General features: G+C 32.7%; 1 protein-coding gene and 1 long non-coding RNA gene across 4 annotated transcripts in view; one reads left to right on the forward strand and one right to left on the reverse strand.

Moving 5' to 3' along the window:
• Window positions 1-23,692, forward strand: part of LOC309627261 — a 31,519-nt gene extending 7,827 nt beyond the window's left edge. The window contains exon 2 of the long non-coding RNA XR_014243638.1: window positions 7-23,692. This is a non-coding gene — a long non-coding RNA (uncharacterized lncRNA). The remainder of the gene's footprint in view (window positions 1-6) is intronic.
• TTC29 (tetratricopeptide repeat domain 29) overlaps window positions 1-24,437 on the reverse strand; it is a 255,421-nt gene that overhangs the window by 221,868 nt on the left and 9,116 nt on the right. The gene's annotated exons all lie outside the window — the stretch shown is intronic.

Below are 24,437 nucleotides of genomic sequence, written 5' to 3' on the forward strand. Positions count from 1 at the left end.
AGATAGGTTTTTAACAATTGATTGATATGGATTAAGAATACACTACTATCATTCATACATATTTTTGTGTAATAAACCATTGGAGTCGAGATTTTTAGAACTTTTAATTTATTTTCTATGTACTTCAAAATAGAGCAAGAAAAAAAGTTTCAGTACAGAAAAGGCTCTTTTTAAATTTAAAGGATTTCCAATGAGTTGACTGGTCTCTGGGGGCATCTACTGGAAATTTCACAAACTGCAGTCACATCATGTAAATTTGATAACTTTCATTATCCATTTTAATACAGATATTATTTTAATTGGTATGCAAATAAGGTGACACTCAAAGAAGATAAATGTAAAGTTATGCATGGTATTCTATCTCATCCATCTGGTAACAGCAAAACATGTAGCTGTCTTTGGGTTCAGTCAACAAATACTCAACTGCTAAAAATGTAAATAGGGCAGGTGGCATATCACAGATTAACAGTTTCCAAACCATCCAATTCTCAAGCTTGGAAAAATTAAAAATATATTCTAGAGAGAAACATATACATACTTAGTAAGGAATTTTTATTAATCCAAATTAAATGCATATAAAAAGCACTTTTAAAATTATGATGGTCTCTCTAAAACAAATTCATTTTGTATCTCAGTATGTCCACGAATCATAAGTAACCTGGTAATCACTACTTATTTTCTATATAATTTAATTTGACTATTCATATGTTACTATCTCAAAAAGTATTTAGAATTTGTTATACTTGGAACAAAAGAATGTATCTATCCTTATAATTAATATTATAATTAGAGTTAGTTATTAATATAAATATTGTTATTAATTTCTCCTTAACATTTTTGGAGAACCTCTTTAAGGAAAATGAACATATAATGAACATGATACAATCATTGCAGCTCATATATATATATATTTAATTTTATTTATTTAGTTAGTTAGTTTTGGCTGCGTTGGGTCTTCGCTCCTGCGTGTGGGGAGCAGGGGCTACTCTTCATTGCGGTGCGCGGGCTTCTCACTGAAGTGGCTTCTCTTGTTGCAGAGCATGTGCTCTAGGCACGGGGGTTTCAGTAGTTGTGGCACACGGGCTTAGTTGCTCCGTGGCATGTGGGATTTTCCCAGACCAGGGCTCGAACCTGTGCCCCCTGCATTGGCAGGTGGATTCTTAACTACTGTGCCACCAGGGAAGCCCCTCATGCATAGTTTTAACATATATTTAAAATAAACCAAATAACTCATAATATTATTGCAGTTGTGACTAATCTTGTAACAGGAATTTCTAATATCACAGGCATTATAACAATCTTGATTTTCTTTGTAAAATATATTGGTCATATTTACTTTAAGAGAAAATTTTTAAAATAATTATGAAGATATATCTATTGTGCTATACTTAATTGTACTCTAATATACTTTTTATTGCTATAATTTTATATAAACCCCTCTAATAAAGATCAAAATATTTAACATTTTAGCTTCATTCCAGAGAAATACCACTAACGCATTGTAAGTTTATAGTTTCTGGAAACTTCACTAGAATTACCATCCAAATAAATGTGATATCACCTTTAATTGTATAAACCGAAAAAACTAATCAACATAAAATGTTTAAAAATCAGAACATGTTATTAATATAGCAGGACTTTTGTTTCAGTTTAGATTTAGATTCATTTTATAGCTGTATGTACTTGATAACTTAAAAAATAAATAAATAAATTCCAACCCCAAGAGGTTATGGAACATAATTTTTTGTGATTTTCCTAAACAATTAGAAGTTTGCTAATTTGAATCTTTAGAGGAAACTGTTACATATACAAGTTTTGCTTTGTGTTTTTGGAAAATACAAATTTTCATCTATTAATAATCAAAGTTAGAAAGCACAGTTAGATTTTCAACATTTAAAGGTATATGTACATTGAAAAATTCCATTTGGAAAACAATTATTTAACTAAGTTCAACCTTTAATTCTTTTCTAAAAATGTTAATAATAATAACTAAGAGAGTTTACCCATCACATTTTGTAAATGGGACTATTACTAATTTAATTCTTTTGACAAAAAATAAAATACTAAAAAATTTGATCAGCAAAGAATTCTCCCAATAGCACAGTAAGAATTCACTTCAACATGAGTGATTTTTATTTTAGGATATATGGGCTATGGGTGTAGAATGGAACAAAGATGATTTCTCAGATTCGATTATATTAGAGCTGGTATTTAGCACAAAAGGCAGTAACTTTTTGTGAGATCAATAAATGTTAATCTGTCAAATAGTATTTTTGCTGGTGATTATTAGCCTTTATCAGAGGAAAGCTGTGGTTATTCAGCAGGCAGTACTGACTGCAATCCTTACAATGGCTTTAAATGATTCCCTTAATAATATAAAGGCATTTTTTTAATGTGTATACCCTGTAAGAATGATTTACTCAAATGATTTCCATTCAGTCAAATATTTGAAGTACAGTGATTGTCATCAATCAGGAAGGAATAAACTATGCATCAATCAATATAAAGTATTCCCAAAATATTTACCCATGTAGCTGTCACACACATTTTCTTTACTGAAAAATTTTCTTTATTGGAAAAATCTCAAACTTAGACACATTTTTAAAGTATTTCATTAGCAGTTCAGTGAAAAAGCACCAGAAGAAGCCTCCTTATGTGAGGCTAATTACAGATATAATCTTTATAAATGGTCTTATTACTTGCAAACCCCTTCAAGAAATTCAAACTTTTTTATGAAAGAATGTTTTATGTCAAAGATCAAACATGGAAAGGTATAAAATGAATGTCATTGTTTGAGAAGAATTTTCAGGGAACATATTTTCAACCCAGAAGTACCACACTTGAATCCAAACACCTTTGGCTAAACGAAGGAATCATATCAAGTCTTGTTCTTTCAATTTACACTGTAACTTTCCACTACAGGAAAACATAATTATATAACCAATTTATATTGATTATATTGTTACTTATCCAATTAAATATAGGCTGAAAAATAAAGCCTAAAAATAATCTTAGCTTTTGGATTAAGTTATAATGGTAAAAAAAACTGAATAAATAATATAATCCTGTCAGATTCTGTATCCTACTATCATGGCAATAAATGTAAGAAAAAGAGGAGAAAAACAAAAAATAAGGTTCATGCTACAAACAATGGACTATACACACATGTAAACATGATCATTCTAGCTCAACGCCATATTTTTGTCTAAATTAGTACTTCCAGTTTTAATTAATATAAAACTCCATATAATATGAGTCACTCTGTTTTTTTTAAACAATTCAGTGATTGCTCTCTAAATTTCTTGAAATTCTATTACTTAGGAAATTTTGCCTCAAATAATATCACTTAAAACTTTTCTTTCAATTCTTCATCTTTACACCTTTATAAATAAAAGAACTATCAATTCTCCACATAAATTGAGGGAAATAATCAAACTTTAATAAAGATGGAAAGCTGGAGAATATAAAGACAAAACTTAGTAAAAACAACAAGTTGCATTAAAAAGAAAACTTCAGCTCACTGTATTTTTTTTTTTACTAAAGTATGTCATACATTTTATCTTTGCAAGAGTTTGACGAATTTTGCAAGTAAAATTCTGTTTCCTCTACACTTGCTAATAGTCATGAGAATCTGTAGTTTGCACCTTCCCATTAAAAATGTATTGTATTTTTTTGAAATTATTCACCCCGCCTTTTATCCAGATCATGTCTTTGAAAGGAGGAAGTAGATAATAAATGGAATAATTCATGATTTCCCATTAAATATGAAACTTTCTTTTGCAGAGTTTAGAAAATGAAGTTCTACATAATGTACAAAAGTTGATTAGAACTTTTTTAACCTTTTCAGGAAAAAACCTTTCACATTAAACAACTGCATGTGTAGGTTTCTTTGGGAAAAGTAAACCAATCAATTCCTTATACCTATGGCTTTATCATACATATTCAAATGTTGCTCTTTCCAAACATATATCCCTTTATAATGTGTAAGTAGTTATTAAAATGATGGCTAGAAAAATAGTGTACATTGGGCTATAAACATGACAAGTATCTAAGAAATATATAACTGATGTTTAAATTACAAAGGGAAAAATCACATAAATTAGAAATGAAAACGAAACATTATTCGTGCTCTTTTCAGCAAGGTAATGGAAGATAGTGTGAGGGTAAATAACGAAACCTACATTTAGATGTCTCTTATTACGGCATTTCTTCTAGTGAGGTAATATTTTGTCATGATAAACAAATATATACCTTTATAAAACTTTTCCTTTGCAAAACTATCCATTGGGATCTGTTAACTACATTCTTTTTCTTTTGCCTTTTTTAAAAATTAATTTTAATTGGAGTATAGCTGCTTTACAATGTTGTGTTAGTTTCTACTGTACAGCAAAGTGAATCAGCTATACGTATACATATATCCCCTCTTTTTTCTTTTGCCTTTTTTTAAGATTAAAAAAAAAAAAAACAAATGATTTTTAGGCTCATTCTAGCTCTATCATTCTTTATTTCTTGGATAAGAAACCTGGAGTAAATTTAACTGAAGATAAATGTCAAGTTCTGACTATTTTAGGGCAGCTGGTGACCTCATTAGGTTTTGAAAAATTTTTTGTGTCATAATTCTTTCCAATAAATATATTTCAATTTTCCCCATATCAAAAAATAAATCAAGAATATATTTTCCCCTTTCAAACATGAATGCTTAAAAAGGTAACTACCATGTTGTAAGCCATGTGAAGAAACCTTTCATACTGTGTGCTCCTTAATTACCGTTGCAAAGGAGGTATGCATTACACATACAAACAGTGAAGCCAGGATTTCTCACAAACTGTATGTACACAGTGATCAAACTTCCAGAACATACTTTTCATTTTACGTTTAGTAAAAACTAAATTAATAAAAACAAAAAATAAGTTGATAATTTTGAAGCTTTTGTCAGACAACATCTGTATATAGCTATCTTATTTTCCTGAATGCTGCATTTTATTGCATTTCCTGAACATTAATTTTATTGCAGCTATCTCAAACATTTAGGAAATTCCTACTTATAACTAAGACCTTAGGGTATATCAAATCAAATATGTGCAACAATAAGAATATTGGAAGAACAAAAGGAAGTATTTGTGAGAAGATAAAAGAGCCTTGAATTCAAACTTTTAAAAAATTGTACAAGATAGATATATAGTAGGGATTATAACTTCCTTGAGATGGAGAACATGTTATTTGTTCCTTTTGTATTTTCTTATAATAGCACAAATCCCAACAAAAATAAAGATTATATAACATTATTAATATCAAATAAAATAGAATCAGGGCATAAAAAAATTAAAAAGGCATATGAATATCAGAGAGTCATAAATAGATTATTTTACTGAGAAATATGGCAGCTAGAAAACAATACTCCTAAAAATAATAGCTTCAAAATATGTAAAATTCACAGAAAAAGGAGAAATTGATCTTAATGTATTTTTTTTTCAGAAAATTATAAATTAGAGGGAAAAAAGATTTGAATAACAATTGTCTAGCTTGATTGAAATAACAGGCTCAATCTAATAGATTCTGATCGTTTTCTGTATGAGAACTATCTACCAAATAGAAAATATATATTTATTTTTCAGACATACAAGGAATATTTATAAAATTAATCATGCACTGGCCACACTAAAAATGTCATAAACTGATATCACATATGGCACATTTCCTGAGCACAAGTATATATTCACTCCCCAATCCTGCATTCCCTCTTGCAAAAAAAAAAAAAAAAAAAAACCAAAAAGCCACAAGAAAAAACTATTCACCTGCAAATTTATAAATACACTTCTAATTTATTCATGGCCAAAAGGGGAAACCACGGTAGAAATTTTCATACACTTAGAACTGAAAGAAAAAAATTAAACATTAAATCCTGGGGGAAGAAATCATCATGGTATCAAAAGGAAATTTATAAGTTAAATTCATTTGTTAGAAAACAAGAGCAACACTTGGGAGTGAAAAAGCTAGCTTTCAACTTAGGATGCTAGAAATAAAATCCTAACAAATTAAACAATGACATGAAGTCAAATAAAGGACAGGGAGGGAAATATTAAAGGCAAATGCATGAATTCATAGAGAACAAAAAATGTGACCCATAAAACAAACAAACCAAAAAACCTGGTTATGTGAAAAGACAAATAAATTTTGCAAGTACTTTATAATCAAGAAAAACAAAAATAGATAAGTCATCAAAATTGTACCAGGAATGGAAGAGATAATATATCTTCTATTACAATTATAGTAACTGCTAACTTTTAGTGTAGCAAAAGAAAATTATGGGTTAATATTATTATAATTTAGATACAAATTCCCCCCATACCACTCCCCCAAAAAAGAACTCATAGCAAACTAAAACCATAATGAATAAGTAGGGTTTATCCCAGAATTCCAAGAACAGTTCAAAATTAGAAAATCTCTTAACTTTATGATAATCTCAGGAGATGTTAGAAAATTATTTAGTAAAGTTCAAAACTCATTCTTGATTAAGAAAAGTGGAAACTAACAAATGAATTCTCTATCTTGGTAATAGGTATCTATTAAAACCCTATAGCATAAAGCTTCATATTTTTCAGTACACTAGAATCATTTCCACTGAAGTAAGGAATTTGAAGGGATCCCTGCTGTCACTCCTATTATTTAACACCATGTACTGTTAAATAGACATTCTTGCCAATGTAGGACTCAATATTTTAATGATACCAATTCTCCTAAAATAACATATAAAATCAAGGCAGTCCTAATAAAACCTCAATGATATTCTCCTGACTCTTGGCAAGATAATTCTAAAATTCATATAAAATGGTTAATGTACAAGAAAAACCTGATCATTTGGAACAAAGAGGGGGACTGTCTGCCAGATATAAAATACATTTTATCTATATTAATAAAATGATTTGTGGCACTGACACAAGAAAAGACAAATCAATGGAACAGAATATATATGTATATGTGTATGTATACACACATGAAAATTTGGTATTTAATAGAAGTGACATTTCAATTCAGGGGAAAGTTTTGGGTACAATTGATATATTTGCAAATTTTGTTGGTTTTATATATTAATATTTCTATATTATTATTTTTGTATATAAATAATATAGTTGATAGCATATGTTATATTACCTTTCCACATTTAATGGAACATTTAAGCGATACACAAATCTCAATTTCCTAATCATTTTCTTGACCTTAATGTATGTGTTACATATATATTAAACCTTTATCACTAAGAACTTTCAGGTGTTTAATCACAACAGTTTTAAAGCAACTTTGTAACATTCATTTTGAACTTCTGAGTTATGTACATTTTTTCTTAGCCCCCTAGCTTCCTCTTTCTTGAATTCTCTTTTCTTTCCCCTAGACTCTAAAGTGGCCATTTGGGGCAGGGATGAAGGGTCCAGAAAGACTGCATAGGAAGAAATGTTTTCCAGTCCTCATATCTGAAAAGATTTTTGTTTTGCCCTCAGTTTTGATTAATAGTTTATCTGGGTACAGAATTCTAAGTTAAAATAATTGTTCTGCATATCTTAAAGACATCCTTCCTTTTTTTATAGAACCAAGTGTTATTACTGACAACTGTGATGGTAGTCTGATCTTTGTTTCTTGATGACAACCATTCTCCCAAACTCTGAAAGCTTTTAGTATCTTCTCTGTATACTTAGTATTCTGAAATTTCATAAAGATGTATTGAAGTGGGTTTTTTCTTTTCTTTTCTTCCTTTTTCTTTCTTTCTTTCTTTCCTTTTTTTTTTTTTTTTTTTTGTTGTTGTTGTTCTTTCCTTTCTGGTTACTTTGGTAGTCACAGCCCAAAGATCTGTGGGTTTTTTCCAGTCTAAGATATCTATGTCTATGTCTCTATCCATATCTCTATCTCTGTCCATCTATATCTACCTATATAGCTATCATCATTCATTCTCTCATCTCTTTCTCTTGGATAAATATTCACCACCTGGACTGTGTTGTGTATCTTATGCCTTTTAAAATATTTTCTATATCTTTTCTGTTTTTATTCTACATGTTGATAGCCTTATCTTTCTTTTCCATCATTTCCTTTGAGTTTTAAAAAATATTTCAGCTACCTTTAATTTTGAAGAATTCTTTTTCTTTAAATGATTTCATAGCATCAGGTTACATTTGAGGGATGTAAGATTTTTCTACAACATCTGTAAGGAAAGAAATTGGAAATCTCTCAGATTTCCTCTTTTCCCTATAGAAACTTTGTTTCAGCTGACATTGAGTGTGCTCTCTGTTCATCTTTTTTTCTTTTGTATTGTAATATTTTCTCAAATATCAGAGGCTATTTGTCTATTCATAATTAATGAAGTTCTCAATTTCTTAACATAGGTAGTACATTTGGGTTTCCTCTGTTTGTAGGATTCATCCTGAGATTTATGGGTTGGGAGAGCACAAGCTGGCTATTCCTTTCACTGATGCCAAATGAAACGGACTCTGTACAGTACACCAGCTTCCCTGACAGGAGCTCAGGCCAACTGTTACTTTTTAAGGTTTTTTTGCATCACTGTTTATGAGGAATATTATTATTCTGTGGTTTTCTTTTTATGTAATGACTTTTTCTGGTATTGGTATCAGGATAATTCTGGTCTCATAGAATGACTTGAGAAGTGTTTCTTCTATTTTATTGAAGAGTTTGTGTCAAATTGATGGTTTGTTTTTTTTTCCCAAATGTTAGGTAGAATTCACCAGTGAAGCAAAATGGGCCTGGAATTTTCTTTGTGGGAAGTTTTTAAACTATTAATTCAATGTGTTTAGTGAATCTACGGCGATATCTATTTCTACTTAAGTGAATTTTGGCAGTGTCTCAAGAAATTTAGCCATTTCTGTAAGTTGTTGAGTTTACCAGTATAAAGTTTATTTCCTAATTAGCATTTTAATATTTATGTAATCTGTAGTGATGTGTCCCCTCTTTCACTTCTGAAATTGGTAAATTGTGTCTTCTTTTTTTTTCTCTGATCATTATGACTAAAGATTGATCAACTTTACTGATCTTTTCAAAGAAGCAGTTTTTAGTTTCATTGATTTTCTCTACTGTTTTCCTGTTTTCTGTCCCCATTTTACTACTACTTTTTCTCTATTTTCAGTTTAATTTTTTTCTAGTTTTTTAAAATGAAAACTTAGGGCAATAACTTTAGACATTTCTATTTTTCAAATATAAACATTTTAATGCTATAAACTTCCCTTTAAGCACTGCTTTAGCTTCATCCTACCAATTTTGATATGCCATTTTTTTTTTAATTCAGTTCAAAGGATTTTCTAATTTGCCTTGATTTCTTCTTTGATCTATGGTTTATTTAGAAATATGTTGTCTAGTTTCCAAATTTGTGGGGATTTTTCAGAGATCTTCCTGTCGTTATTTCTAATTTAATTCCATTGTTGTAAGAGAAAATAATTTTTAGGATTTAAATCCTTTTAAGTATATTGAAATTTGTTTTATGGCTCAGAATATCATCCCCTTTGAAAAGTGTTCCATGTGTACTTGAAAATAATGTGTGTTCTGCTGTTGTTTGGTGGAATGTATGTAAATGCCAATTATTTAAGCTGATCAATGGTGTTGTTCAAGTCTTCAATATTCTACTGATTTTTTAATCAATTATTGAGAGAGTGGTGTTAGAATCTCCAACTATAATTGTGGACTTGTCTGTTTTTCCTTTTCCTTCTATCAGTTTTTGTTTTATTACTTTGAAGTTCTGTCATAGGAACACAAACATTTAGGATTATGTGTTCTTGATGAACCAACTTCTTGTATCATTATGAAATGTTACTTTTTATCCCTGGTAATATTCCAACTGCTTTCTGAAAATGTATTTCTGAAAATCTTGGAATCTCTCATTTTTCTTCCTTTCCTATCATGTTAAGAATTTACTATCTTTTGGACTTTTGAGTGGTCATTTCAAATATAGGAAGGAAAAGTGTTTAGCCATCCATCTTGATCTTGAAGTGGAAAAACCCCTAAACTAAACTTTTAAGACAGTTGCCTCATTCAGCAATGTATTTCTGTGGCTACATTGGCTGTAGGATAAGGGATTGTTTCAGACAAGCTTAAGGGGATTTTATGGAAATATGAGTCAGGGTTATAGAATAACTGGGTCCTTATGAGATGAACCCAGAGAGAGGTTCTAGATCCATAACAGTACTGGGAATTCACGAGGAGTCTAGAAATCTGATCTCTGATTCATGCCTGATTCATTTTCTTTCTAGTTTGTTCATTCCTTCCTCTCTGTGAATCATTTTTTCTGTCTCATTGTTTCTGCTTCTTTATAACATTAGATTGCCTTGGTCAAAGTACTTAATCTCCCTATGCCTTGGTCTCTGGAAGTAATAACAAGGTTTATTTCCAGGTTTATTGTGAGGATCACTAAAAACACAGACCAGCACACAGTATTAATGTAATATGTCTTACCCATTACTATTTGGCCTAAAATAAAACCTGGCTAAGAGATGTAATATTTATGACAAGCTGTCTATACATCCATTTCATTGTTCATTAGGTGTGCAAAGTTTTATATTGCTCCATTTTTCTTATATAAGATCATGTGATAACTTTCTTTTGGAATTTAGTATCAGGAAAAAGCTTATCTCTCTTGAAGAACTGATATGCTTCCTTTCATCGGGTAATGAGGATTCTCTAGTCCATCACATCTCCCTTTTTGCCCAGTCTGCCCAGAAGTTCAGAGTGAAGTTTAATGTTTCTTCAGGGGAACTATATTAACCCTGATGGGCAGTATATTTATGTATTTTTCCTTCTTTGCCTTTCATTTTCTATATATAATCTGACAGTTATGTAATATAAAACATTAATTTTAAGTTTCTTCAATCCTCTCCAGAAAGAAAGTTAACAAGAAATAAAGCATTATTTTATGTAAGTCAGAAGAATCTTAAAGGAGAATGAAACACTGCTTTCAAAGAACTCTGAGTCTAGAGCAGAATCCTTTCCTTATGGCAATTCACAGCAAGAAAGACATTTTACATTGCAATTCAGTACATGTACATATATATTTCACATATGTATGTATATGAAACAAATTTTAAAAGCACTAATACTCAAAATGTTCTGATCTCTTTGTAAATATTAACTCAATTAATCCTCATAACCATTCCATGAGCCAGGCCCTCTTATTGTTACCCTTATTTTTTTACATGAGAAAACTGAGGCACAGAAGGGTTAAGTAACTTGGCCAAAGTTGACCAGTTACCTTGTTAGTAAGTATAAAGCTGGGTTTGAGTCCAGGGAGTCTGGTTTTAGAACCCATGCTCTATTTCATTACATCTGGCAACCCGCTCTATGGAATGAACCCCTTTGTAATTTTATTTTACTATAGTCTTTCATATTTTAAATGTTTATCATGATACCCAAACTCATGGGTCATAAATCACTACCCACTAATGGACCACAATCTTAGATTTTTAAACATTAATCAGGAAGGAAAAAAAACAAAACACATGTACATGATTGTCAAAGGCTATTAAGAGTGTTCAAGCAGGCACTCTGAATTCTTACCATGTGAGTGAGGATGGATCAAAGGAGGCCTCAAAGGGCAAGAAACCGTTAAGCTGAGGCTGATAGAGACGTTTATCAAGTACACAAGGCATGGGAGAAGGAGAAGGGCATTTCAGGCAGAGCACATATATAAGGCTACAAAGGGGTAAAAGATCCCCATTCATCAATTGCCCCAACACCTGTGAGCCGAGCACTGTATGAGTACTGAGGATGCACATGTGAGCAAAGTAGCCATGGCTCCATACATACATACTAATACACACTATATATATTTATTTATAAACATATGTGTATTTATAAACACACACCTCCCAGCTCAAAGTACAGAGTATTTAAAATGATCTCAGAGACTCATCCCAATACAAAATTTTGAAAATTTCCAAATAATCTAATTAAAAATAATAGAGGAAAAATATTTCCTGCAAATTTATATATTCAATTTAATAGACCAACCTATGCATTGTGGGAGTCCCAGGAGGAGAACAGAGACTCTTTTAAGAAAAATGGTGAAAACTTCCCAAGTTTGATAAATGTCATGAATATAAGTATTTGAGAAATTCAACAAACTCTAAGTAGGAAAATTCAAAGAGGTACACACTGAGACACATTATAATCAAACTCCCAAAGGCAAAGACAAAGAGTGAATCTTTAAAGCAGCAATTGAGAAGCAACTCATCACATACACAGCATCCTCAATAAGGTTTTAAGCAGATTTCTCACTAGAAACTTTGGAGGCCAGAAAGCAGGGTCTTTTTTTTTAATTTTTTTTTTATTGGGGTATAGTTGTTTTACAATGTTGTGTTAGTTTCTACTGTACAGTGAAGTGAATTATATATTCAAAATGCTAAAAGAAAAAAAACTGTCAACCAAAATTCTTACATCTGGCAAAATTGTCCTTCTAAAGTGAGGAAGAAATTAAGAACATTCCCAGATAAACAAAAGCTGAGGAACTTTATTTCTACTGGACCTGCCCTGCAAGAAGTGCTAAAAGGAGTCCTGCAGGTTCAAAAAGAGTAACCTGAAGTCATATGAAGAAATAAAAGTCTCAGCAAAGGTAGACACATAGTCAATTATAGAAGTTAGTATTTTTGTAACAATAGTTGGTAACTTCACATTTTGTTTTCTACATAATTTAAGAGACTAATGCATTTATAAAAATAATTATTCTAAGAACTAGCAGTATTGTATATTTGATTTGTAACTCCACATGTTGTTTTCTACATAATTTAGGATATAGCATTAAAAAAACAATTATTAATGTATGTGTGGGAGCAGAGGGTATCTGTAAATCTCTATACCTTCCCGTCAGTTTTGCTGTGAACCTAAAACTCTAAAAAAATAAAGCCTTTCAATAACAAAATGATTAGTTTGTTTTTTGGATGCAAAATGTATAAAGATGTAGTTTTACAACATCAATAATCAAAAGAGGTAGGAATGGAGCTCTCAAGAAGCAAAGTTTTTGTATGTTAGTGAAGATAAACTGGTAAAAATTCAAAACAGAGGTTATAATTTTAGGATATCAGATGTAAGCCCCATGGCAACCACAAATAAAATAGTTACAGAATATACACAAAAGGAAATGAGAAGGAAAGTCAAAGGTTTCACTACAAAAAAAAAATCAACATAAAAGAATACAGTAATGCAGGAAATGAGGAACAAAGAAGCTATAAGGTACATAAAAAACAAACAGTAAGTGACAGAAGTCCCTCCTTGTTAGTAATTACTTTAAATGTAAGTGGATTAAACTCTCCAATCAAAGGACAGAGACTGGCAGAATGAATTAAAAAACGTGATCCAACTATGTGCTGTCTACAAGACACTCACTTTAGATCCAAGACACAAATAGGCTAAAATGAAATGATGGGGAAAGATATTTCATGCCAATAGTAACAAAAAGAGAGTAGGGGTGGCTATACTAATGTCAGACAAAATAGACTTGAAATTAAAAAAGGGCTATAAGAGACAAAGGAGGCTGTAATATATTAATAACAGATTCAATACAGGAAGAAGATACAACTGTCATAAACGTTGATGCACTTAATAAGAGACCATCAAAATAAATAAAGCAAAAATTGACAGAATTGAGGGGAGAAATAGACAGTTATACAATAATAGCTGGAGATTTCAATACCTGACTCTCAATAATGGATAGAACAACCAAACAGAAGATAAGTAAGAAAACAGAGGACTTGAACAATACAATAAACCAACTAGACGTAACAGATATATGCAGAACACTCTACCCAACAATGACAGAATACACAGTCTTCTCAAGGGCACACAGGACATTTTCCAGGATTGACCATATATTAGGCCAAAAATTAAGTCTTGATAGATATCACACAAAGTATCTTCTTCAGCCACAACTAGAGTAGTCATTAAGGGAGGGAAAACTGGAGAATTCACAAATTGTGGAAATTAAATAACACACTCTTAAGCAACCAATGGATCAAAGAAGAAATCACAAGGGAAATTAGAAAATACTTAGTGATGAATGAAAATGAAAACACAACATGGCAAAACTTATGAAATGCAGTGAAAGCAGTGCTAAAGGGGAAATTTATAACTATAAATGCTTAAATTTATAAAAAAGAAAGATCTTTTAAAAAACATTTAAAAACAAAAAGATCTCAAATCAACATTCTAACCTTACAATTTAATGAATTAGGAAAAGAACAAACTAAACCCAAAGCTTTCAGAAGAAAAAAAAATAATAAAGATTAGGGCAGAGATAAATGAAATAGAGGATAGAAAAAGAACTCAATGAAAACAAAAGTTGGTTCTTTGCAAAGATCAACAAAATTGAGAAACCTTTAGCTAGATCAACTAAGAAAAAAACAGAGAAGACTCAAAGTACTACAATCAGAAATGAAAGTAGGCTTTGCTGTACAGCAGAAACTAACACAACATTGTAAAGCAACTATACTCCAATAAAAAGAAAGAAATGAAAGTAGGGACATTACTACCAATTTTAGAGATAAAAAGGATTATTAGAGAGTACTGTGAACAACTCTGTGTAAAAAATTGGATAACGTAAATGAAATGGACAAATTCCGAGAAACAAAACCTACCAAGACTGAACCATGAAGAAATAATAAGCCTGAACTGACCTATAACTTGTAAGGATAATGAGTCAGTAATCAAAAATCTCCCAACAAAGAAAAGCCCTGGATGATGGCCTCACTGATTCATTCTACCAAAAATGTAACGGACTACCACCAATTCTTCTCTAACATTTCAAAAAACTGAATGGGAGAGAACACTTCCTATTTCGTTCTGTTAGGCCAGCATTGCCCTGATACCAAAGCCAGAAAAAAAATACCTCAAGAAAAGAGAACTACAGACAAATATCTCTTATGAACATTAATTCAACAAAATACTAGTGAAGGGAATTCAGCAGCATATTAAAAGGATTATATATCATGGCCAATTGGAATGCAGGGATGGTTCAACGTACTAATACTTATCAATGTAATACATCATATTAACAGAATGAAGAAAAAATTACCATATGATCATCTCAATGCAGAAAAAGTATTTGACAAAATTAAATACCCTTTCATGATAAAATACTCAACAAATTAGGAATAGAAGGAAACTGCCTCAACATAACAAAAGCCATATATGAAAAACTCACAGTGAGCATCATACTCAATAGTGAAAGACTGAAAGCTTTCCTCTACGATTGGAAACAAGGCAAGAAGGCCCAGTTTCATCACTTCTATTCAACACAGTACTTAGAGCAATTAGGCAAGAAAAAGAAATAAAAGGCATTAAAACTGGAAAGGAAGAAGTAAAATCATCTCTGTTTCTAGCTGTTGTGATTTTATATGTCGAAAACTTGAAAGATTCCACAAAAAGCTATTAGAACTAACAAACAAATTCAGCAAAGTAATAACAAATTCTGGATACAAGATCAACATTCAAAATTCAGTAGTATATGTATACACTAAGAATAAATAATTTGAAAAGGAAATTAAAAAAACAATTCCACTTACAATAACAAAAATAATAAAATAAAATACTCAGGAATTAACTTTACCAAGGAGGTAAAAGACCTGTGCAATGAAAACTATAAAACATTGCTGAAAGAAATTAAAGAAGACATAAATAAATAAAAAGACATCTTATGTTCATGGATTAGAATATTTAATATTGTTATGATGTCAATACTACCTAAAGCAATTTACAGATTCAATGCAATCCCTATCAAAATACCAATGACAATTTTTTTAGAAGTAGAAAAATTCATTCTAAAATTCATATGTAATTTCAAGGGACCTGAATAACCAAAATAATCTTGAAAAAGAAAAAAGGTGGACTCATACTTCCTGATTTCAAAACTACTACACAGTTACAGTAATCAGTGTGGTACTGGCATAAAGACAAACATATAGACCAAAGGAATGGAATAGAGAGCTCAGAAATAAATCTTCACATATATGGTAAAACAATTTTTGACAAGGGTATTAAGACTATTCAAAGGGGAAAGGACAGTTTTTTTCAACAAATGATGATGGGAAAACTAGATATCCACATGCAAAAGAATGAAGTTGGATGCTTACCTAACACTATAGACATAAATTAACTCAAAATGGATCAAAGACCTAAACACAGTAGCTAAAAGTATAAAACTCTTGGATTTGGCAATGATTTCTTGGATATGACAACAAAAGTACAGGCAACACAAGAAAAAGTAGACAAATTAGACTTCATGAAATTAAAAAAAATTTTGCCATCAAAGGATACTATCAACAGAGTGAAAGGCAATCAATGGAATAGGAGAAAATAATTGCAAATCACATATCTGATAAAGAATTAATATCCAGAATATAGAAGTATTCCTAAAACTTAATAATAAAAAACAAACAACCCAATTCAAAAACAGAAAGGACTTGAATAAACATTTCTCCAAAGAAGAGATCCCAAGGACCAATAAGCACATGAAAAGATGCTCAATATTACTAATCACTGGAGAAATGTAAATCAAGAACTCGATGAGATACCCCTCACACTCATTATGATGGCGACTAGCATGAAAGAAGAAAACGATAAATGTTGGTGAAGATGTGAAGCAACTGGAACCCGTGTGCGTTGTTGGTGAGAATGAAAAATGGTACAGCCTTTGTGGTGGCAGAATGGTGGTTCTCAAAAAATTTTAAATAAAGTTATCAAATGATTCAGTAATTCCACTCCTGGGTATATACTCAAATGAACTGAGAACAGGGTCTTAAAGAGATATTTATACACCCGTGGTCACAGGAAACATTATTCACAATAGGTAAAACACTGAAGCAACCCAAGTGTCCATTGACAAATGAATGGATAAGCGAAATATAAACATACAATGGAATAGTATTCAGCCATAAAAAGGAAGGAAATTGTTACAAATGCTACAACATGGAAGAAACTTGAGGATACTGCAAGCCCTAGGAAAGCAAGAGTACTTGTGAGCCCATAATCTGATTTTGCTTTAAGTACTGAGATGACACTGTTTACTATAATATCTCCATTTTCCAACATGGAAAACAGAATAGGGTATGGATATGAGTTAGGGGGATGATTTTTATAGAATTGCAGCAATATCAACATTTTGAGGATTATGATTTAACCATAACAGAGAGTGGGAAAGAGTCAAAATAGTTTCGGATATTCCCATGCAAGCTTTTCTTAATATGGACAGAACACAATATCAGAAACAAAGCTCAACATAGTAAAATCATCTTGCCCCATGAATTATGCATGATGAGGCTTGGTCATTGTTCACCCCACTTTTAATTCCAACTGATTCAACCTCTGTAGTACCTGGGTGCTTATCCCTTTTTATCACTTTGTTCTTCATTACTAAATTTCCCAAATGATTTCTAGATAGAGTGCCATTATGCACTTCCAGGTTTATGAGCTATTGTAGGAAAAGTCACATTCTCTGGCTATATTCTACACATTTCTAAAGCAGTAGGTTTATACTTTAAGCAATCTTATAGTAGTAACAATAAGTTTAAGCAATTTATAGACATTTTAAAAAACTGTTTGCAATAGCTCAGCGGGCTCTGCAAATTATATTGTTTAGTACAGCATAAAAAATTTATGAAAAGTTTACTATAAGTTGAAATTAAAAAATTCCCCTCATTAGTTAGCATTACTGTTTGAAATGCATCTCACTAAAAACTCTGTCTTCTAAACATGATGAATATGATACCTAGCACAAAGAAAATATGTAACTATACATATTTGAAGAAAAATGGTAAGTTAATATTACTACCTAAATCAAGACAAAGTTAATGCAAAATATTTAGGATATTTACATTATAACTTTTAAAAGCCAAAGAAAAATAATCAATAACAGTTAATGATAATAGCTGAAGTGAGAATTGTCTACATGTGTTTCATATAGAGAATCTCTTTTAACTTCCACAAGAATGCCCTATTATTATTATGGTCTCCAAATAGTTGTGGAAATCAAAGATTAGCAAAGTCAGGTAACCTGCAAAAAATTACAGAAGCATTAAGTAGCAAAGCCAAATTTCCAGCTGAGGAAGAAATCATCTCCCCTAACAGCCAGAGCTGCAATGTCATGGTTCCTATGCTTTTCCCTTACAAAGATTTTTTTAGGTCTATTTACAGCTGATAAGTTTAAACACCATATGTGAAAATAATATTTTAAAGAAAACTTTTTTTTTAATATCTTTATTGGAGTATAATTGCTTTACAATGTTGTGTTAGTTTCTGCTGTATAACAAAGTGAATCAGCTGTATGTTTACATATATCCCCATATCCCCTCCCTCTTGCATCTCCCTCCCACCCTCCCTATCCTACCCCTCTAGGTGGTCACAAAGCACTGAGCTGATCTCCCTGTGCTATGCAGCTGTTAAAGCAAACTTTTAAAGAACATAAAGACATAAATGCCTAAGAAATTGGCATTTCTGTGTTCCGTTCACATTTGAAATCTTTCCTCCTTTCGTATTTACTTAGACTTGGCTTTGGTGTAAATTTGAGATACTTTTTGCACTTATTAAACAATTTTTAAAAGTGCCTTTCAACAGTATTTTTTTAAATTCCCAAATTGTAAACTTATTGATATCAATATTCTTTTTAAAAAATTTATTGTCAAAAATTCTTTTCTTTCCTAGTTTCACATCTTAGAGATCTGCTGTGGAAGACAGTATCAGAATGTAAATAAGTAAGTAAATAATAAAAATAAAAAGGAGTGGCATCTCTCCTGTGTTCCCATGTGTATTCTCTGCTGTTGCTTTTTTTTATACATTCAGGAGAAAGTAAGGAATAATTGTCTCTCCACTTCAGAACACCAAAATCCTGTCTCTTTTTCTTGAATAAGGAAGAAGATCTTAAAACCCAATTTGCTACCTAGAAGGGAAGAGGGTCATCTTCCTTTCCTTCTCTCTCCTGCCTATTCTTGTTAGTCAAGTAACCATTTATTCGGCAATTGGCATCTTCAGAAAGTTTAACTGGCAAACCTCTGCATGGAATTTAATTTATTACTTTAAAAGAGACGCAAAATGTTTTGAAGAGAAAACAAGATGATATCACAAAATTATTCAAAAGTAAACAAGAGGAATGAAGCAGAGGAAGAGCTCACCTAAAGGGGCCTAAATTCCCATAATGTTATCATGAAATAGTATATCCTGAATAAACATCTTCACCTTGTTACAGATACTTTGAGTGCCTGACCATGGTGCAAATCCAAATGCTAAATTTGCTCATAACAAGTATATCTGTAGTTTGTAAAAGCACCTTTGGAAGACAGTTTTGGAATATTTTCAAGATGAAAACCTAAGATGGGCAAAATGCTAATTTACTTTAACTGAGTAAGTATAATACAGTTCAAAGGCAGGAGAGAAAGGTTGTGCTGCCCAAGTGACGCTCAGTAAACACCAATTGGTGACGCTGAAAGATATTCTGAAAGAAAGCAATATCTTAGAGATGTACACAATTTTGAACTAAATCTATTCTTCTGTATAATAGAACTTGATATCTGAAGCAGAAAATAATATTGAGCAGATTAACATTCTCTGTCCCTTGATAATTTTGCTTATTTGTATCCTCATATACACAGCTAAAGCTGTAAAAACTTCCCCCCAGAAAATTTTATTTGAATCTATAAATGACACTTTTATTACTTAGCTACTCAAAGCAATTATGATATGATAATAAGTGATACTTTAAGTATCACTTAAATAATGCATTCTGATAATATAATACAGAATAAAAAAGCACAAAGTACAGAACTACAACATGCCCTTCTTTAGTTGTTAAAGATCAGTTAAATACTATCAATGGACTATTCAACAGCTTATCTAAGAAAGTCAAATAACCAGTGTTAGGGCTTCCCTGGTGGCGCAGTGGTTAAGAATCCGCCTGTCAATGCAGGGGACATGGGTTCGAGCCCTGGTCTGGGAGGATCCCACATGCCGCGGAGCAACTAATCCCGTGAGCCACAACTACTGAGCCTGCGCGTCTGGAGCCTGTGCTCCGCAACGGGAGAGACCGGGACAGTGAGAGGCCCGCGCACCGCGATGAAGCGTGGCCCCCGTTCACCGCAACTGGAGAAAGCCCTGGCACAGAAACGAGGACCCAATACAGCCAAAAATAAATAAATAAATAAATTTATTTAAAAAAAAAAAATTACCAGTGTCAAATATGTTGTACTTTAGTACAATATGTTTGAAAAAAATATACCTATTAGGCACAGCAATAATCTGGTCACTTAAAAAGTAATAAAGCATAGTAGAATTCCTTCTGTAAATGTGGATGATAAAAAACTCAGAAGCCCTTTGCCTTTGAACCGTTTCACCCCATTCCAAAGTAAAATGATCCCCCATCAACTGGGTTTGACCATTCCAGTAATAACTACTTTAGCTTGTCTTGCTCAATTACTCACTTAAATTTTATACTCTTACTTGTAAACATATAACACTTTTGAGGAATTAAACTTCCTCAATACAAGTTAAATTAGCTACCTACAACACTGAACTAAAAAATGTTGTAATCAAAAAATATTCACAGCAGGATACCTATTTCATGGTGTTAGTAATCCAACATTTATTCTTCACTAATTTATTCATTTAACAGCAAGTTATTGAGCTCCGCCTGAGTGCCAGGCCCTGTTTAAGCCCTGGGGACACAGTGGCATACACACAGACACGTTCCTGTCCTGTGGAGCATACATTCCACTAGGTATGACACAGTTGACGTACAAACTCCCAACAGAAGATGAGGACCAGATGACTGCAGAAATACACCCGGGTGATTTGACTGGGAATAAGTGTGTGTGGGGTGAGGGCTCCTTGATTATGGGGTCAGGGAATAGCAGACTGAGGTCACATTCAAGGTGACACCTGCATGACAAGAAGTGTCAGCAGTAAGGCCACACTCAAAGGAGTGAGTGGTAGGGAGAATGGGGGATAAGGCCAGAGAGGTCAGCAAAGCCCAAATCACACACAGCTTTAGGCCATGATGAAGAGTTTAGAGTTTATCATAAGACCAATGGGAAGCTCTTGGAGGGTTTTAAACAGGTGAGTGTCCCCATGATCTAATTTTTAAAAGGTCATTCTGGTGGCTGAATTTTGGTGGAATTCAAGGGGATATTAGAAGAGCAAGTAGGAGACTCTTCTATTGACCCTGGCAAGAGATGCTGGTGACTATGCAATGAAGAGAATAGATGAACACTGGATACATTTTGGAGTTATATCTGATAGACATACTGATGGATTAAATGGGGGAGTGGTGGTGAAGGCAAGGTGAAACTCAAGGCTGCCTTGGTACCATTTACTGAACTGAGGGAAGACTGGGGGAGGGATATTAGGAGGGGGGAGTGTGCGGGACAGCAGAGGTAAAGCAAGAGTCCAGTGGGGGGCCATGTTAGCCTTGGAATGTGTATTAAAAATCCAAGTAAATATGTCAAGGAGGCAGTTGGATATAAAAATTTGAAGCTTAATGGAGAGGTCAGAGCTGGATTTATAAATGTGATAGCCATCAGGTATTGCTTGTATTTAAAGCTATAGGACTAGATCCAGGTAGAGAGTGTAGCTGGAGTAGAGGGTCAAAGACCCACCCCTAGAACAATCCACCACTGAGAGTCTGAAAACAGAAAAGCAGCCAGCAAAGGAGACTGAAGGCAGCATAGTTGAAGAGTTTGGAGGAAAACCATAGAACATGGCATCCTGGAAGCCACAAGCACAGAATGTTCAAGGAGAGAGTATTCATCTCTATCAAATAATGTGAAGACATCAAGCAAGATGAGAACAGAAACATGACCATTAGATGTGATAAAAATGGAGGACATCAGTCACAGTAAACAGATTTCAGTGAGTTCTGGGTCTGGAAACCTATTTAGAGTCAATTGAGGTAAGAATGGGATGTGGAAGATGGAGACAATGCTTCTGGTTACTGCGAAGGGTACAGAAAAATAGGGTAGAAACTGGAGGAGGATAAGAAGTCAAGGGAGATACTAGGGTAGAAGCGAATGCTAGTGAGATTGCTCCAATGGAAAAGGAGAAACTGATGATGTAGCAAGAAAACACATTTAACTGGTGGAGAAAGTCTTGGAACAAGTAAGAGGGGATGGTATCCAGAGCACAAGTAGAGACATCATCCTTAGACAAGAACAGGAACTCTCCACCCATTGCAATAGGAGGCACACAGAGTGTGAGTTTACGTATTAGTAGGTTGGTATGTTTTGGAGTAGATGATGAAGTGTTATTCTGGGACTAGACAAAGAACACATCCATATTACAGGATATCAAAGCTAGTATACATGAATTATGTAAGTATATATTTCTGTTATCATCTTAGGGAAGAATAAGGCAGTTTAGAGAGGAATTTGAGGATATATCTTAGATATTGCTTTTGCCTGATTGGAAATTTGATTCACCAATTTCTCCCCTTTATATTCTTGTATACTGAGGATCTGTGACGCACCAGTTTGATCATTTTGTAATGCTAACAGATAGGGAGTCAAACTCAAAATCTGTCTTCTTTGGCAAGTTTTATCCAACATCTTATTTTTCTCTGATTTTTTCCAGACCTCTAGGCTGCACCTCACAGTATAAATATGCAACTCATTCATTGCATATTTACTTCCTGCTTGTATTATTTCAAATAGAGACAAGGATAAGACCAAGTACTTTATACTAAAATAACATTGTTTTCCCCTCTGTGAAAAACCTAGTGTTAGATATAAAGTAGGCAATTAATAAATGCTTGCTGACCAATTTATCTTTTTAGAGTTCAATGGCTGATAAAAAGTTTTACACAGAAATTCTTTGGAATATGCATAATTCCTCATGGCACCTGCTGGGTGTTGCTGAGAGATGCTGAAATCAATTTTCTCCTTTACATGCTATTCAATTTGTTTGGGGCAAGGTCTACAATGTATATCAATCGGGAGCATAATAGTGAGCCAAGTACAAGTTACCTTCCTACCAAGGTTTGTACCCACTATCTTTGAGCTTTGATATAAAAAAGTATTCAAGTGTAGGAAGCTTTAAGGAGAATTCAACAGTAAGGGGTGAGAGTTACCCAGGGCTACTTGTGTTCTGTAGCATAATATGGATTTGAAATCCATTTGGTAATATCCTTAGTGAAAAAAAATAATATTTGTAACAGAACACTCATTAACATAGCCTATTTTGCATTGCCTTATAATAATGTTTTCTTCAGTGCAGACTGAAAGCAGATTTCAAATATATAGATGTCTAATTTGTTAAAATATGTGAAGCATAAGTTTAATTCCAAATTTAATTCCTAATTCTTAAGCCAATTATAACTATTTGGATATCACTATATTTAAATCAGAAAGCAAATATCACTCATATGTATTTTTCTTTTAAGAAGGAATGTGGGGCTTCCTTGGTGGCACAGTGGTTGAGAATCTGCCTGCTAATGCAGGGGACACGGGTTCGAGCCCTGGTCTGGGAAGATCCCACATGCCGCGGAGCAACTGGGCCCGTGAGCCACAGCTACTGAGCCTGCGTGTCTGGAGCCTGTGCTCCGCAACAAGAGAGGCCGCGATAGTGAGAGGCCCGCGCACCGCGATGAAGACTGGCCCCCGCTTGCCGCAACTAGAGAAAGCCCACGCACAGAAACGAAGACCCAACACAGCCAAAAATAAATAAATAAATTAATTAATTAACTAATTTAAAAAAAAATGTGTGTTCCAATAATGGCTAAGAAGCAGAAAAATGTTTAAAAAAAAAAAGAAGGAATTGTATCATTAGATAACATTGACCTTTAATTTTGTCCAACAGGCTACCATGGAAAGCTAATGAATTAGCAATTAGAATAGCAGTTAAAAACCAAAGATCCCAGATTCTACACTTGGCAGTCAATAGAACTCCCAGGAAGACAGTGATTATAGCTACTATAAATTTTGTCACTCTATAAAATAAAGTAGCTACTGATAGAATGAACTATTCCATTTTTCCACGCTATATGCATACTGACAATTATCTAATGAAATATATCAAGAGACTTAGAATTTTAGACTATGTGAAAACCTATACCAAAACCATCAATAGGAATACCCTGTCAGTGGAATCCCATAGCACTAGGCAACATTAGCAGAGACAATCTTTTAAAAGCATTTATTGTATAAAATATTTTTGAATAGTTGAATAGGTGAATCATTTAATGAATTCCGTAAGATGCATGTGCATATATAAGATTTCTATTTGTCAAAAATTACATATAAAAATCTGATAACAGAGTCACCAAGTCTATAGGTAAGAAATATTAAACCTGTTTAACTATTATTCTAGGTTTCTATTTATTTCTCACTAACCTACATGGATTTTTATACTGTTTTTACTCAGATCATAAATTAGGTTCTGACTAGCTGTAAAATGGCAAAGTTTACTCTGTTCATTAAAAAAAT

This window comes from Balaenoptera borealis, assembly GCF_965194805.1.
Source record: "Balaenoptera borealis genome assembly, chromosome: 4".
Taxonomy (NCBI): Eukaryota; Metazoa; Chordata; class Mammalia; order Artiodactyla; family Balaenopteridae; genus Balaenoptera; species Balaenoptera borealis.